Source organism: Lonchura striata, chromosome 13 (genome assembly GCF_050655825.1).
Source record: "Lonchura striata isolate lonStrDom1 chromosome 13, ASM5065582v1, whole genome shotgun sequence".
NCBI classification, from domain to species: Eukaryota; Metazoa; Chordata; class Aves; order Passeriformes; family Estrildidae; genus Lonchura; species Lonchura striata.
In genome coordinates, this window is record NC_140715.1 from 9231397 (window position 1) to 9249806 (window position 18410).

Consider the following 18410-nt stretch of genomic DNA (forward strand, 5'->3'; position numbering starts at 1 on the left):
ACCAGAAATGAGTAATATAAAGAGCAACATTAGTGACTCCTACCCTGTTAGAACTATTCTCATAGGGGTGGTATCCATGCCAAGGAACTTCTCATTCTCCACAAACAGCTAACAGGGATGTGCAGGGGAGCAGACATGCATCAAAGTTCTGCAAGTCCTTATGCTGTAAGATGTTTGTGTTGCTGTAGCACAGGTAGGTAGTGGTGGCACATGCACAGCACATGTATTAGTCAGATTATTGCTTTCCTTTCGGATTTCAAGAACATCTTTCTTCAAGTCCTGCAATTTCCACAGCCTTATAGGTAAATGCATGGCACTTTTCTCCTGCAAAGTCAACCTAATTTCCTGTCAAAGTTCTTGTCTTGCTGCCCAAGAAGAAATATCTTTTACTTCTCTCTATTTTTATTCATTTTTGGAAAGATGGAACTAAAGAACTGGGTTTTACATTTTGCTGTGATGGCAGAAAAGCTGGCATCTCACTATGTCCAAAATTAGCATTTTTCCCTACAGTGTGCTATGTACAACATAGCTGTCTCTCCTCTTTTTTTTTGTCTTTTGCCTCTTTGATCTTTTTCTCTCTTTCACTTCTCCTCTTTTCCTTTCCCATTTTTCCCTTTTACCCCTTTTAGTGACCCTTTATATATTGCTGATACTACTGTAGAATTGATTGTATAGGTGTGGAAAACTTGTTTGTGTTATAAAATTACAAGTTTCTTGCTAAACATGTTAACTTTCTTTATAAAATAAAATGGTGGTTTTAACTTTCATATCTGTGTGTTTCTTTATGAGTGTAATTGAATTATGAACACAGCAACACGGGAAATATTTGAAATATGCTGAGAGAAGATGTCCGAGATCTGAATGTCTGTCAGATAATTTTTCTATTTATACATACAAAAATATATATTAAAAATATATTTTTAAAAAAGTCTTTATTTTGGATGGGGATTCTTGAAAGTGATGCAAATATAAGTAGCATTTGTACTGTGCACATTCCTGTCAACTTGTGCTGCTGAGTGATCCATGAACAGAGTTTTAGTCACCTTTTTTTGAAGATAGATCTTTGTAACTGAACAGTGAGTTCCTATTTGCACATATTTACATATGTGCTAGCTCTTACTTGGCCTTGAAACCGTACTCAGGGACACTTTGTTCTATGGCTGGATGCCAAATTGCTTTTGATTTTAAAGAAGATATTTGATAAATTAGGTCAATATGCCTGTTACATATGGTATGGCCATAATTTTACCAGACACTAAATTGTAAAAGTAGTGATGTAATTATCATTTAAGGATGATTTTCATGGTTGTAATGGCCACATATGAGCTGGCATTGTAACATGTTTTCATACTTTATATCTTAGAATGACTTGCTTTTACAGGGAGCTCTCTAGCCTGATTAAAACTGCCCTTGTTTTTCCTGGGTATGAAATCTGCTGTTGGAAGATGAGCTTTTTTTGAAAGGGCTGGAGCATGTCTTTCCTGTTTGAGCATTAGCCAGCACCTCCCACCAAGTCAAGCTCCTCTGACTACTTCTTTGAGTTTGTTTCTTCTTGGACTAGAAAAGTGTTATTGTGAATGAATTCTGAGATGCTAATATGGCTGCTCTAGAGGTGAGTAGGATGACAGATACAATGATATTTTGTGATTTTTCTTTCTCTTACAGGGAAATACTGTAGTTTGGAATGTAGCATGTTTTTCTAAAGCACAAGGCAACGTAGTGCAGCTGTTTGTTCTATGTGGTTTTTTTAATTTTTTTTGCATTTTTAAAGTCATCTGTACCTTCAGGGATTTGGATGATTATGGCAACTATTTTAGCCAGAAGGTAGAACACCGCTCACTAGGGAGACTCCAGCTGGGACTGAAAAAACAACAGTGTTGGTTCCACATGTTCTTAAGTCAACATATGAGGCCTCTTGACCAGCCAAAAACTACTCAGTCTGTAATAAAGGAGGCAATACCTTGCATTGAGGGCTTATAATTCTGTTATTACAAATATATATCCAAATTTCCTAATTTGGTTATGCATAATGGTTATTCCATGAGTGTCTGACCTTCGAAGAAGCTCAGCTCTCAGCTCAAGCACTATCATCCCTAGCGAGTTGTTCAGAATAGATTGCAAGCTGCTTCCATAGGAAGGATGAATGTAAGCCCTAAATAATTATGAGAATGATGACTAGGCAAGCCTTTTAGTTGGATCTTTCCTTATCTAAATTGTTTTTCCAATCATGATAAAAATATCAAAGTATGCTATAAAAATATCTGAGCAAACTATCGGAGTCTGTTGCATAGAGGAAGATAATTAGCAGATAGTGTGCATCTGTTCTTACAGAATCAAAGAAGGGCAGATGAGCTGATGTGGAGCTCTGTGTACTTTAACCTGGACTATTTTCAGCCCCTTGGTTGTCTTAGAATTTGTCCACTGCATTGCAGCTGTCTGCAGAAGGCAGATCTATCAAGAAGCCAGTGCTATTTCCTGTAGCGTGTGTGGGAACAGCTGATGTCAATGTAGTTTTCTGGTCAGCACAGCTAGAAGAGATTCAGAGTCCTTATCTCTCACTAAAATCTGATCAAATAAATGTTAACCAAAAGTTTTCACCTTTTAAAGAAGTTTGCATAAGAGACATTTTCATCTCAAGTCATCGTTGCTGCAACTGGAACATGCAGTCTGAAGTGTGTTGTACCTCTTTTGAGCTCAGTGTTGCTGGTGTCTCATAAAACCTGTTTCTGTGAATGTGTGGTGATGCCTGGAGTCTTTAATAAAAGGGCTTGTATTCCAGATTTTTTGGGAATGTATCATCAGTGTTTAGAGTTCTACCTGTGGAAGCATTCTGCTGTCACCTGTGTGACAGAGTGGCTAAATGAGATTTTTGCTGTTCAGAAAAAAATATTCCCAGTCTTTTTTTGATGGCTAAGGATGTCCAAGGTGTGAGGTCAGTCTGCTCCAGTTCCCATCTGGACAAGGCAGGGTTTGGTACTTTGTGTTGTCTCAAGGAGATCCTATGTCCCCCCTGTTTCCTAAATTTGGCATCAGTGCCTCAGTGTACACAGCATGAGATCCTTATTGCTTGACAGTTCTCAATCTATCAGTATAGCAATGTTTGACCATGCAGCATTACAATTAAGGGAATAAATGCAAAAATAAATACTAATTTTTAAATTGGTCTGTTTTTTAAAATAAATGTTACAATTTAATTAAACATTTAAATATAAGTTTTCCTTTGTTATAACAGCTTTTGATGAGGATATTATTGGGTGTTATTTACTGTGTGTCTGCAGCTAAATGACATATTTTTGCATTTTAAGTTGTTCAAACTAGGGCAAGAAGGCCTTGGGAAGTGTATGATCAGATAGATAGCTCAGAAATTTGTTTTGTAAGGGTAGACTTGCTGGCATATGGAATGCACATGCTTGTGCTTCCATAAATCTTGCTAATGGTTGAATATTTCATCAAGGGGACAGGGTTATTCATTCCACATCTATTTTTTACCTGTCTGTATGCTCTGTATGACTTCTCTGAAAAATGATGATAGTAAAGAATAAAAAAGTTCTGTAACTTTCCAGTGTATTTTAAAAGAGAAAAGTTGGTCTATTGGAGTTGGTGTCTATCTCAATGTTCTCTTCTCTGGACATGAAGGTCTCTAATCTTCCTGAAAAGGAGCCCAGCCAGTTCACTTGCTGTGTGCTTGATGTTGATTATTTGAATTTTCAAGTTATTAGAGTGAAATATAAAATTTTCTGAGAATATCCATTCTTGCTTATTAAAGTTCAGTGGACGAAAGAAGGGGAGCATGACAACCACTTTTTTTCTCATATATAAAAGAAGGTAAGGTTATCACAGCCTCTTGAGCAATGGAAAAAGTCTTGCTTTTAATGTGAAATTCCACCTATGCCTAAATTATCAGATTTTTTTCAAGTCTTCACAAAGTCCACATTCACCCCAATCATTTGGCAATCCCACAATGTCAGGATGGGAGCCAGCACCAGCTTTGCAGTTGTTATCCATGTGTTACAAACAGACTTCTTTCATGTTCCCATGTTATTTGAAGACATGGTGATTACTTGAATTTCTTGTGATTTGTATCAAACTCCAGACACGTTAAATGTTCTGTGAAGTATGTCCATACTTATGTCATACTTATGACCAGAACAGAAATACTTTATTGGGTATTTTCCTAAAAGAATGTCAGCCCACAGAAAATTGCCAAGTAACCCTTATGGCTATGAAAGAAGTTCTGAGCTGTTTGGGTGTTTTATTTTCATTGCCTTTTTCTGTTTTCTGTCACCACTTACCTTTGTAGTAATAAATATATGTATGTCTTTGCCTCCATACTTTGTTGAGTGGTAACATATCTCGCTCAGAAATGTTATTTCTAGGTTTTTCCGTCCTGCCTTTAAGAGTCTGTCCTTGGCAGAAGTCTGTGGCATGAATGGCAAGAGCTGATGCAGTTACTGTGTCTGCTCTGCCACATTGTGGGCAGTGTCCTCATAATTCCACCTCACCACTGACAGTTCCATGCTGATCCTCGTATTTGTTTTCTGAGTTCTTCTGTTTGAATCATCAATAAGGGATTGCTCTCCTTTCTAAACCTTCTTTGATAAAACATGCACCAGAGTGTTTGCAAAGCTGGCAGCACAGTGAGACCTTGCACCCTGTGTGCCAGCTGAGGAGCCCTTGGGACTGCTGCCAGTCCAATGGCACTGCTAGAGGCACAGTCTCCAGAGAAAAATCACCCCTGGGCAGTCACAGTAAGAGCTGGAAATGTTAATGATTTTAAGTGAGCAACAGAATTATTTGTCCAATTAGTATTTTTAAACCTCTAGTCTGAAAAAATGGTCAGCTGTCTATATCTTCCCCCCTGCCAATGCAAATATCTCCTATTTTTGTATTATGCTTTTTGCATTTTGAACCTAACACTCCTGTTCATGAGTGCATCCCATGTGGTGGTGCCTGGATGATTTCTGAACAGCAGAGTTGTTTGCTGGAGGCAGTAGATGTCCTATATTTTGACATTAATAAGGTTCCTGATGTTGTATTGAATGACATTCTTATAAACAAGGTGGAGAAACATGGATTAGAGAAAACCACATTTGGAAAATAAAATGAACATGATTATTGAGTTTACAGGAAGGAAACAATTTTTTATCAATTCCCTCTTCACTGTTTTCATTTAATGATCTGCAGATTATGGAACTTTCAAAACATTTGTGCAGCCTGAAAGGATAGAGTTAGGTTTTCATGGTTATCACTAGAGAGGCAGCTTGAAAAAAATCAAGTTCCCGATTTAACGATTTAACGTCTAATAGTGACATCTCAGAACTGTGAAATAATGAGGTGCAAATGGCAGCCCAGGGCAGAGGTGTGGGAATCAAAACAAAAAAGCTCAGCCTTGGAGAGATGTCGTGGATTGTGATGTGACACTGATTCCTTGGCAGCAATAATAAGGCTGACATCAGGGTCTATAAATGGAAGGGCTATTTGTAAAAGAACTGATTTTTTCTGTTTGATCCTGTAGTGGTAATATGTGTTGGTCAGGCAATGTCCTTCTAAGGGCTGCACCTCAAGGAGGATTTGGATCAGTTGGAGAATATCCAAGGCATAGCAAGTTAACACAAGTCCTAGAAAACATGGCTTAGAGGAAAGAGTTCTGTAAAGGGGAATTTAACTAAGAAACGTGTGAGTCTTGTAATGTACAAAATGTACTGCAGTGGAAGAAGATAATCTGTTCTCTATCATTTTGGTTAGGACAAGAAGTGAAGATCTGAAATTGCAGCAGTGAAAGTTCTAAGTGGAGGTGGTAGGAATGGGAAGTAAAATGATAACCACAGTGAGATGCAGGGATGGATTTTCACCCATTGTAATCCACACCAGGAGGGCTCTCAAGACAAGCAGAAAGCAATTTGACAGGAATTGTGGAGGTACAGTTGCCCCTATCCTCGCTGATAAATAGATTTTGCATGAATGATGGATATGATGATGGATACACCAGCATGGAATTAACATTGTATAAACAGTTGACTAAAACCCAAAAGTAAGGCTTGATAAACAGATGAAGAACTCAACATGTCTTACTCAAAGACTGTATTTGCATTTTCCTCCTACCAGTCTGAAGCAGAGCTAGAATGACTGTCTCTGTGTATAATCAAGGTCATAAAGGTGGTTTTGATTTATTTTCTAGTAGAAGGTTGTCTACACTTTCTCCTTGTGGTGGTATACACTCCCTCTCTAGTTGCACACAAGCATCAGCAAATAACAAGTATACTGCTGTACATACTGAGTAGTATTTGAGTATGCATAGATATGTTTATCTTTCAATATTTGCAGGCACAGGACAGGTTGAGCTGTATAAAAGGCTGTGACTTTGTAAATTTATCTCAGGTTTTCCTCTGGAATAGCTATTGGAAGTAGTTATCCTCTCTGTTACCTTGTGTGTGTAATTTCTCTGCTATGAAAAATTTAAAAGAGAATGAGTACTAGAGGTTTTGGTGGTTGGGTTTTTTAAATTTTTTTTTTCTGATAGAGAGATTACTACCATGCATCAATACTGTGTGTGTTTTCTTTGTTTCTGTTTCTTAAAACAGTGCAAGAAAAAGCCCATAAGAATGTGCAACGTTATTTAAAATATCCTCAGGAACTTTCAGTGGCATTGCTGGGTTTTGAGCAATTTCAGTTTGTTAGTATTCCTGGCTTTTAGGTGTTCATGAAATTGGCAGTATTCTGGGCGGATGTGTAAGAACAAATGTGTTTCTGTTAACTTTGCTTTTCTTCCAATGTTCTGGAAATTAACAGGGGTTGCTCACCTTCTTTTTAAGTTTCCTCAAATATTTCTGCTTAATAGGAGTCATTCTTTTGGGTATTATGTATTAGTTCTAGCTAGTCCTAATACCTAAAAGGAGACCTGTGAAGAAGAAGTGGTGATGATGTGATTCCACTTTTCTTTCCAGAGCTGTCTCAGCAAGGGAGGGAATGGCATGCTGCATCATTTGAAGATCATGTATTGCAGCAAGCATTTCCAAGAATTTTCAGATAAATATGTTGGAATGAATAAAATCTAGTTTTAGATACTTTGTGCCCTGTAACTTCTCATTATCTGTATTTCAAAACTGGAAGTCATCTTTATTAACCTAAAATTAAAAAAAAAAAAAAAAAATTCAGCCTTCAGCATGAAGGGAGCACAATCCATTTACTCCAATATGGATATACCAGGGAACTCCCCTGACAGCATGCCTGTGAAAGGTGTGCTGTATGCTCTGTGCCATAAAGGGGACACAGCCTGTTTTCTGTTTTCAGTCATCATCACTTTATGGGTGTTGTATTGTGTCCTGCTCCTTAGTTAAAGTTCTTTCCTGTGATTAACCTTACCAGGTTTCTGCTATGATAGGGAATGGCAGTGATGGCACATTTAAAGAGTCAGTTTCATACTATTAACATGTTCTATCTAAACAGATTGTAATAAAAGTAACAAAACCTGTAAAAGCCTAGTCCCACACGTATAAAATAATGTATTATTCAGCTAAGTACTTTTAAAACAATATGCAGTGTCAGTGCAAAATATTTTTCTTGTAAAAGACATAAGTCAAAGAGCAGCCTTTGCTGTGTTGTAGCATATGCTTGTGCTTGGTAAAAGTAGTGGCAGAAAGCATGTCAAACGACAGTGCTTAGAGTATTAAAGTTTTAACAAAATGTCAGAGAAAACTGGAAGCTGGTTAATCCACAGAAATCTGTCATAAAGATTGCATTGTAAGGTGGTTTCAGCATGAATTCTAGTGACATATGGGAGCTTAAAATATAATCTAATGATATATCTCTTATCGGTGAGATGTTTATGTAACATGATTGCAACGGAGATGTCTTTTCTTGTTAATTTATTAGGATAATGAAAGTTGCCATCTTTGTAGAACAATGCGAAGAACAGGTTTTATTCAGAAAAATCCTAGTGTCAGAACCAAAATGCTTTTTTTTTCCTCTATACATATATGAAAAAGAGAAATGATGCATCTAGTTTGAAGCATGCTGAAGACTGGCAGCCTGCTCTGTGAAAGTCTGTGTTGCTGCTGACTTCTGCTCTTAGCACGTGTGCCAAGGAAAAAGATCAGATAGAAATACAACTGAAAGACAAAACTTTCTTGAGAGAAAGCTCTGACAGAAATAATTTCATCTGGGAATAATCAAGTGAAGGTCTTTTCCAGTGGGACTGGAATTGAAAAAGCTCTGTCTATAATGCTGAAGAAAAATCCTGAGTTATTTCAATGTGCTGCTGTTTATAAACTATGGGTTTTATTACTATGCTGCTTGGTTTTATAGAAATGAAGACAGAAATTTTGCAGTGTGGTTGCAGAATTCATATTGGTCCTAAGTTTAAAATATTTTTGCGTTATGGAAGAGTTTTTAATTCAAATATTTTTTAAATAGACACAATTTTTAATGAGATGGGCTGTAATGTATCACTAACGAACCATCTGATTTTGTCAAAATCCCGTATTTGACGCAGGTAAAATGTGTTTTCATATCCTTTATATCAGTGGTGATACTTACACATTCTATTAATATTAATTACGTACTGTGGCAGAGAGCAGAAGTCTCTCCACCCTTTTTTCCCACAAGAGGTAAACGTGCACTGGGCTCTGCCGGGCCTTTTGCAGCTGCTGCTCCCTGGCTGTGAGGTGAGGAGGCATCTCCTGCAGGGCTCTGGGGGCCCGGGTGCCCAGCTCTGCAGGGATGCCCATCCCTGCCAGCCTGGCGTCCCTGGGAGCCGCAGCCCTGGCACCTCCCCGGCCCCGGGAAGGGCAGAGCCCGGCAGGGAAGCTGCCCTCGCTCCTGCTGCTCTGACAGCCAGGGCTGGAGGGGCTCAGCTCTGCACGGTGAGCAGGCACGCTGCATCCCGGCTGCTTCTAGAGCTGTCCTGTGAGAACCCCGGCCTTGCTCTGGGGTCTCATGTGGTGAAATTTCTCCTCCAACCCGAGCTTCCAAAGAAAAACTGCACAGGCTCTTGCTGTTTGGTCTCAAGGCAGTTTATTGTTAGTTATCTAAAAGATTTTCTTCTCAGGCTACTGCGGTTTGGTCAGTGGCCCAGGCAGAGGCACACACACACCCTGACATCCTCTCTGCTGTCTTCTTCTCTCTCCCCACCCAGGGCTGCTGCTATCTTTTATATGATATATTACATATTACATGTTTATAGTTTTCCCCCAATACCTACTACCTATATTACAAAGTGCTTTTCTACTCTAAACCAATCTGAGTGCCAACATCACCAAGAAAATGGAGGCAAGGAAGAAGAAGGAGGAAGAACAGGATCAGCCCACTTTCCTCCATCTTAGAACTTCTGACCCCCATGTACAAAGTGAAAACCCCCCTGTACAGGTGCTAAAACCCCCCTGTACAATACTAAAAAATTTCCCCTCTGTTTTGTAACTACTTTTACTACACTATCTAACCTTTTGTGACTGCTTGTTCCACCTCCAAAGTTGGTAACTCATTCCATGGCTCAAACTCAAAATCACAGCTGTTTCCAGCTGCTTGCCAGGATCTAAAATGTTTTTGACCAAGGCCTGGAACCTCTAAAAAGGTCTGAGAGACATTTTGAGTTCCAACACTGTCCAAATAGATTCCATCCACTTTTTAAAAGTTATGTTTTTCATTTGATAATTATTTTAGATAGGTTATGGGACGACTGAGGAAATCCTGTCTAATACATTGCTGTGGAAGAGCATCCTTTCAAATAAGGAGGAAAGTTATTATTACATATGTATTCAGATCACATTTGTTCTGAGTGATTTTCTGGTACCCTGAAAGATGTATGCAACTGAATATTATACCTCTTTCACATATTCTTCCCTTTCTCGCTCTCTTTTTTTTCTAACGCTCATGATTGTGTGAGATAAATCAATGCCCAGTTTTGTAGATGCTGTAACAGGAAAGCACAGGCCTACCACAAAAGATACTCATACACAATTACTTTTAGCTGTTGAAATATTTTCTGTATCTGAGAGAGCAATAAGTCTCTGTTGGCTTGTTATGTGTGGTAGGGAGAGTTGTGTGGGTAAAATGCCATGTGATTGCCTTGCTGTGGGCTGTGTCATAATGCAAGTGTACAGCACAGTGAATTAAGGGAACAGATTTCAACTAGAGGGATCTCCTGTTGGGCTTTAGAGTGCCCATGTTTTATTCTTCATATAGGTTAGAGAAGAAATATGTTGGAGGATATTAGTCCTTTTAATGTTGTTCAGGTATGTGCCAGCAGCACACTCCGTGGATCTGTGATGCTTTACAATTCTTTGGACTATTGATGTTCATAGCAGATATAAAAATGGCACAGTTCACAGGAAAATTGAGCATATTTTTTTCATGACTGTGGCTTGGCTGTGTCTGCATACTTTTATTTTCCTCTATATTATGAGAACAATATTAAAAGCAATTCCATCATTCATTTCAGGAGAATGTCTTTGTGTCTTGTGATTCTGCTCAGGTCTTCTAAATGCTAAGAGAAATAAAAAAAGAGCCTTAGAGTAGCATTTGTCTGATAAGTTAGTGTTTAGATCACCTAAGGACAATAATCTAGCTAAATAAGTTTTTGGGTCTACCTGGATTGGCAGTGGGAAGTTGTACATCCCCTGAAATCAGGTCATCAAACCTGACTTTCAAGGGCATGTTCCCTTAACCTTCTGAAGTTTAATTCTTTCCAGTTTCTGCACATGGAGTCCAGGTGTCTAGTCTGAGTCTCAAGACTAGGATTGTGAATTTAGGAATACTAAATCTCTCTCTAGCTTGAACTGCACTGTTAAAATCCTCAGAATTCTCACTGTTAATTTTGTCCTTTTGCACTATGAACATTTAATATATATTCTGTCATGTTTACTCTGCTGGTGAAACTGGAAATTTCCTCAAATCCTCATATTCTATGTCTGTGGAATGTACATTTTATATCCAGGGAGCACCTCTATAATCTGGACAATTGATTAGTCTTAATACTCGCCCATGAGTACCTGTCTTTTTATATAAATATATTTGAATCCTAAGAGGCTTTAATCATGTTCATTCATTCAAAATGAGAATGCTTTCAGGTTAGGTATAATCATGATTTGAAGGACTGTGTGTCTTCAGTCATCTTCTGTTATCGCAGAGAAAAAACCTCTTATGTGTTACAAGTATTTATATCTCTAGATTCTCTCAGAGAAAATTTCTTAATTCCAAAGTAATCTTTGGAATGATCAGTCATCTGGGCCAGAGGAGCTAATACCATAATGTCAGAAGCAAGGCTTAGTGTCTCTGACATTGTGTGCACTTTTCCCTTGATTTTTCTTTTCAATTTCCAGGGTATCTAAGCAGAGCCTATCACTCAGAACTGTTTCCTACACGCTGAGCAGAGCCTCTGCAATTCACTCCTGTGTGGCTCAGGGGTTAAAAGCCAACCTGGTGACATCATGCCATACTCATATGAATGGTATTTCTTTGGCTGTATTTATGTTCTGTAGAGAAAACTGGTGACTGAATGCTAATGCATATGTGAGTACAGTTGTTACAAGAAAAGGGAGGAGAAAATGTTAAATATCTCAGGTGTGTAACCCCATTCCAAGTAGTGCACACTGACACCAGGCCTGGAGACTCCACCTGATGAAAATTCCCATTTAAGGAGTGCTGTTCTAAGGTGTAGAGCAAGGTGCATTTCTTTTTGTAAGTCAGGTCACTGATGGTTGTCATTAGGTTGATGAAAATGTGTATCTCTTAAAGAAAGCTCATTTATGAGAGTTGTATCCCAGTGAGCAGCTGATGTGGAAAAGCACCAGACTGGGAAACAGATTTCTGATTCTGCATTTACTACTAACTTGGTCACTTGTGTGACCTGTGGTGACATTTATCTGTGCTATAGTTTCTTTTTATACTGTATTAATGTTTCTCTGGCAAAGCCACTGCATAAGTTGAAGCTGTTGTAATCTAGAATGATTGTTAGGAGCACAGAGCATTAGGAAGAAGTTGCCCATACATAGTAAGAGAAGAGAAATATAATACAGCTTCTCATAGGAAATAGTACTACTATGGGAGAACTGCTTAAGTAAATTGTATTTCCAGGTTAGCAGCAATAATTGCTGTCAACATTATGCCCTTTGCATGTAATTACCTCTTTATTTAAAGCTGGTTTTGTAAAGCTTTTTCTGTTCCACGTGTTTTTTTGATTCAGGCACCTAATGACTCCCCAAGAGAAAGCACACCGTGCACAGATTGGCCCCATTATTGCAAACTGCATAATGAGATAATACTATAGACTGTTGCACATTAATTTTCCAATTATTTTTTTGCCTTTCTTACGGATTCCAAGCAGAAATTGATAGCATTAGGCAGTGTATGGGAGCACACTAATCTGATTTGTCTCTCCCCAGAGATTACAAGCTATATGCCGTCTGGCCTGCTTGAACACAATTAACAGATTATATTATATTTTTGCTACATTTTTTTTTAAATATTTTTTATCATATCATAACATTTAAAAAAAATCTAGTATTATTTATGTATGTATTTTTAAGAAAAGCAAATTATTTCAGATAATCAAGAGATTTTCAATACCAACAAGATTTGAAAAATAGAGCAGGTATATTGAAATCCAGGGGATTAAATGCACTCCACCTGATTGCATTTATGTAACATATGTATGAATTCCTGATTTATTTTTTTTTTCTCCTATTTCTTTGACTTTAAACTTTTTTTTTTCTCTTATAAAACAGAAATGTACTTGGAATGTAGCTAGTTAGGAAAATGTAATTTTCAGGAACACTCAAGCCAGCCTTCTTTTATCTGAAATATTCAATGTCTTTAATTTTAATCAGTCAACTTCCTTTACAGTAAAAAATATAACACTTTGGATATTGAGGGCATTTGCTCATGAGAATGGGATTGCAATGAGGAAAAAAATCCTGGTTTTGTGTCTCAATCAATCTCCACAAGGATAGAGAATATTTTGTCTTTTCTTATAAAACTGTAGAATATCAAGTATGAGAATAAATGTTTGTCACAGGAAACAGACATTCCTTTGAAGAACTAAAAAAGCCACAAACAACCCCAAACCAGAGATCAGAACAAGCCCTTGTGCCCATGTTATGAATAGTACCAGAGGTCAAGGAAGACATGAGAATCTGGAATATTTCAATGAGAAGCCCTCAGGTCACAGTTTTTAGGAAAACTTTCACAACAAGCTCATGCTTGTTTGGATGCTGCAATTATGTTCTCATCTTTGCAAGCAGACAGAGTTTTCATCTGGTTTGTAGGATGGATTTGAAAGGGGTTTGTTGGGATTTTTTGGGGCTTTTGTTTGTTTTTCCCTTTTCCTGTAGTGTAAATCCTGAAGCACAGGTGAGAGGTCAGAACATCCAAGGGCTGAGGATCTAGAAGAGATCTGTGTGAGGCTTTCTGTTTGACATAGGGTTACAAATTTAAATGATGAGATTATGCTATTACCTACTTCTTTTACAAAGTAAAATCTAAAATGGATGTGGAATGTGTGGAACGTATTTGCTTGAGATCACTGACACTTAAATCTGATTTTGCAAAGAAGCTAGATTTGATATAGCTGCCTTCACTGTGTGAAAGCCACATATGTTAAGTCTCCAAGGCAGAGCCTAAAGTAATAGAATACTGATCAGCACTGGTAAATCATGAATCAACCCAGCTTTTATTGATTAAATCTGATGGCTTTGATAAATATGTGATGAATAAAGGCAAAGTCATGTATTTAAGCATATTCCTTGCACATTTTTCAATTTTCTTACCACTGCCTTGCCCCGTTTCAGCTATAAGCCTTTTCTTATTAAGGCAATTCATTATTAGGATGAAAAAGAAACAATATTATTTGAAAAAATAATATGTTAAAGTGACTTCTCAGCCTTGCATATTGATCAAAGTTATCTAAATGCCAATCAGGTGGGACTTCTCCAATCTTCAGTAACAGCTAATCCATTTTCGTGGTTATTCCTAGACAGAAAATGAACAAATTGGAATTATTATTATTCCTTTCTATGAATTGAATTGGTTTTTTTTCAAGTACCTCATTAGGACAGGGGGAAGGGGTCTGAGGGTGGGGGACTTCTGATTTCTTAGTGATTGCAAATTTTTCAGTATATTCCTGTAGTTCAGTCTATCCTTAAGGAAATAAGAAGAATTTCTAAATACTCAGTGGGGAAAGAAAAACTGTATATATAAAGTCAAAATCATGTAGATTGGTCTGTGTTAAAGACATGCAATGTATATAAATTCAGATATATGTATATAAACTAACATGAGGTAGCATTTTGGTTTCTTCTAAAGCATCAGTTCCCTATTTAAAGTAATGGGTGAATGATATATGTGTAAATGCAGAAATCTTGGCTTTAGTTATTCAAGTTCATGTACAGAAAATCAATGGAAGAGGTGGAATGTCTGTCTGCAAAAGCTCCATTATAAAGTAGAGCCTTGTATCTAAATCAAGAGTGATCTCTGCCTGTAAGTGACTCAAAAGTTCCTTTGTGTTCCCACAGAAACACTTATTTGCTGTTTAAACTATTGAGCAGCTGAAGTGAACTGCTGACAGATTGTTTTAGTATTTTGCTATTGTTCCTAGGTGAAGTTAAAAGCGTAGAAAGTTTATTGTCAGGTAGCATCAACACAAACCTACTTCAACAAAGACAGAAAGCATATAAGACATTACTTATTTTAATAAGGAAGATGAATTAGATGAGTGAGAATCTTCCAGTAATTTTCATTTCTTAGTTATTAAATATAAGCAAGAGGAAAGTTAGAGTGTGTTCCTTTCCCCTTGAAGTTACTTTTTGCTTTAAAATCAAATAAAAGGATTTCTCATATTGGTACAGATTGCCTGTATCCTCCAGCCATTACACAGAAATGAGTAAAGGACTCTGAGTCCCAGCCTAAGCACCAGAAGGATTTTCCTTTCTTGGCACCTGCCTGTCTTCCTAGCCCTGTGACTCCCAGAGCAGAGTGGGGCATTGTACACATTTAAATTCTCTAGATCTGTTCCTAACAGTAAACTTAGACTTGTTTTACTATCACAGCCCAGTGGTGCAGAATGAGAACACAGGGGAAAAAATAGCACTAATGATCAGCATAACAGCAATTAAATCTCCTCTGCTGGGAGACAGGGCAATAAGGAAAGTGGAGATTCAGGCCTATGCTACAATTATTTATTTAGGGTGCCTTTTATCAGCCAGAGTTAGAGCAATTCAGTTTTTAGAACTGAAACCCCCTTTAAGGTATCTTAAGTAATGTTTTAGTCTTTTAAAATTGTTGATTCCTACATATTGCTGAGATTTAAAAGCAGTGCTGCTGTGGGAAGAAGTAAAATACCTGATTTTATAGGTGCAGGTTATAACTGATGCTCGGTGCCCACACAGGAATTGAAGCATTTCTTCAATCAACAGCTCGCAGCCTTTTCAGCAGATAATTAAAGTCACTTGCTGACTGAGAGCTGAGTTAGGGTAACCAAATGCTCTAGGTGAGAAGTGGGTTGGAAGGAAATCCACAGTGCACAAACAAATAGCAATCACACAGCACATATTATGCCCTGGAGGCTTTCTTGCCAGTGTAAAAGCAACTTTACAAAAATAAACATGTTTTCAAAATAAATCAGATATATTAAATCTGAATATATTTAATAAAACACCTCAGAACATACAATAATTTCTATTGCTTTGGATAGTTTGGTGAGATGGACTTCTAAAGCATTTTTTCCATTCAGGATTACCAGTAATTACTTTTATGTCATCTACCCTAAGATGTAGCACTTAACTTAGAGAACCAATAATATATATATTTAATTCACAATTTCCCAAATCACAAGGCTTTATTTTGCTTCCAGTAAAATTAATTGAAAGCAATACCCTGCATACACCTTCAATTTATGATGAAAATTTTTATTTTCTAAATTGAATTAAAATTCTTATGTGTGAATTACAGTAATGGTGCTCCATATTTCTGTTGTTCAAAGGGCAGCCTTGAGGCAAAGATGATTTTTTTTTAAACACTCTTTGCTTCGAGGTTTTAAAAATTATTTTTTCTCTCATTATTTACGTAACTGTTGAAGCTCAAAGCTTTAATCTTGATGCTTTATTTATCCTGCACTGTAACTACATGTGGATTTGCTAACAGTAGGGTTCATTAATGCTGGGTTTCTGATATGTATTCCTTTCCTTTCACCACTAATAGGATAGGATTTTAACTCGTAATGCTGATGGATATAATGAACAGCTTAATCAGTGGCTTCGTCTTTCATCAGTGAGGTAGCCCAGTGACTTAATGATAATGAAGTTGCTAGTGAACCTAGAGAAAAACATTAACTGCAGTCATTAAAGATAGTAGAATTGAATTTGGATTTTAATTCACAATGTTAGTGAATGTAAAAATTTGCCAGATGTTTAAAAAGCTCTTATTAGACAATATATCCCTTCTAGAATTGTAAATGAAGGGTGTTTTTCCAGGGATGTTTTGCATGTGGATCAAAGCAAATACCAACACTCCTAAGTAAAAGAAGTACCAGAAGAATATAACAGAAAATGGGGATGATTCACTTCATGGCTTTAGTTAATTTTTAAGATTTCTACTGTTGGGAGCACTTAAAAAATTAGTCATCTATATTTCAGGAGATGTTAAAATATCTTTAGGTAAGTAAATGTCCTCATTACTACTTTGAGTATGCAAAAGGTAAATAGTAGAATTTAAGAAAATCTTAAATTAATTAAACTTGGAAAATATGATAGAACTAAGGTTGTTTTGATTCTGCATATATGACTGGACAGGTGCTCTTGAGTATCCTCCCAGCTGGGGCATTCTGGGCAAATTCCAGAGGAAAGCCAGTTTCACTTGGTTTGTCCTCTCTGCCATTCTGACCTTGTTCTCTCACCAAGGGAACGACCTCAGGCTCACTTGCCCACTTGCCAGGTGCTGTGGCCACAATCCCTGTGTCCTGTGGCCACTCACAGCTGCTTGCAGGAAGCTCTGCAGCTTCACAGAGGGGAGTATAAATAAATGAATATAAATATAAAAGTACAAATAAATGGGATTTAAACTGTGTGCAGAAACAGGAAAATCAGCATGTCAGTGCTGCAGCAGTGCTGCTTGGGTTAGGTTTGGGTTTTGGGATGTGTCAGAGGCTGCTGCAGCAGCACTGGGAGCTGAGGAAGCAGCACTGCCCCAGGCTAAGGGAAACCAGGGTCTAAATGCCACTGGAGGAGCTGTCTAGCAAATGCAATATGAATTATGACCCAAATGTTTGTTACCACATATTCCTTGTCACTTTACACTTCAGAACAGGTGTGAGCCACAGTCTTCTGGCAAAAATTTTATCTTCGCTAATTAAATTCTGCCCTGCTAAACTCCCCCTGTAATTTTAATTGGATTGTGCAGTCCTCAATGTGTGCTATAAATTGTTGTGTGAGGCTACATTGTGCTATTAAATGGCTGCACTTAATTGGTAGCTAGCATACTCCTTAACCCCTAATATATATAATGATAATTTGGGAAGTGATTTAAAATTTTTTATTTTAGTGCCTAAAATCCATGAAATCATCAGAAAAAAACTCATTCTTGGTTTCCCTTAATTTTCTCAAGGGATTTTTTTTTTTCTAAAAACTGTGTTAGAGAATTGTCTCTAGGCAATGTACAGGTAGAAGTGCAAAGTGTTTATTTCTTAAAAAAAAAAAAAAAAAAGACCCCATCTTTGTCCATGCTGGGAACTAATTTAAAAAGAAAGTACTGTAGTGCAAAGACTGCAAAAGAAACTAAGTTGAAAGATTATTCTCATGAGATAGAAGTCTGGTACTAAAAAGTGGTTTTCTCTATGCTTTAGACAACTTAGCTTTTCATAAGATTATGTATTAATTTGTCAATAGCATAAATATATAGTTGAAGTGAATTTAGGTAAAAATAGAGCCATAAACATTTCTAGTCTACCAAAGGTGAACTAAAGACAGGTTGAAAGCAAAGTTATTTCCCTTGGATTTTCCTAATGTGTTTCTGAATAATTTTCCTTTTTAAGAAGGGCCTTTCTTTGTTGCAATGGGTTTTCACCTTTTCCAAATTTTATTTGATTTTTGCCTATCTATAATTTCAGTTCTGAAACACATCTAACCTTTCCAAACTAGAATGATTTTTCCCTTGGTCATGCTGGTTTTTATATGAATGAGTTTCTAATGCAGCCTAGTGTTGTAGTGATGGTAAAAATAGCTGATAATACGCACCCAGGATGAGCCCAACAATTTTTCTAATCATCTTTCTGTGTGAAAAACATTTAGACCCTCAACAGGTGTAAACCCTCAGGAATCTATTGATAAGCAACTCCATCTGAACCACTGTCCCTGTATCATTTTCTTTCATCAAACCAAAATTCTGAGGTTCCTGAGTTACAAATCATTCTGAAATTTTGACATACA

At 37.3% G+C, this 18410-nt stretch overlaps 1 protein-coding gene and 1 long non-coding RNA gene across 8 annotated transcripts in view; both read left to right on the top strand.

Annotated features, from left to right (window-relative positions):
* GABRB2 (gamma-aminobutyric acid type A receptor subunit beta2) overlaps window positions 1–18410 on the top strand; it is a 144818-nt gene that overhangs the window by 87485 nt on the left and 38923 nt on the right. The window lies entirely within an intron of this gene.
* The window catches only part of LOC146766166 (uncharacterized), a 39133-nt gene that overhangs the window by 10033 nt on the left and 10690 nt on the right, over window positions 1–18410 (top strand). The window contains exon 2 of the long non-coding RNA XR_014958236.1: window positions 1–18410. This exon is cut by the window's right edge and continues 10690 nt beyond it. This is a non-coding gene — a long non-coding RNA (uncharacterized LOC146766166).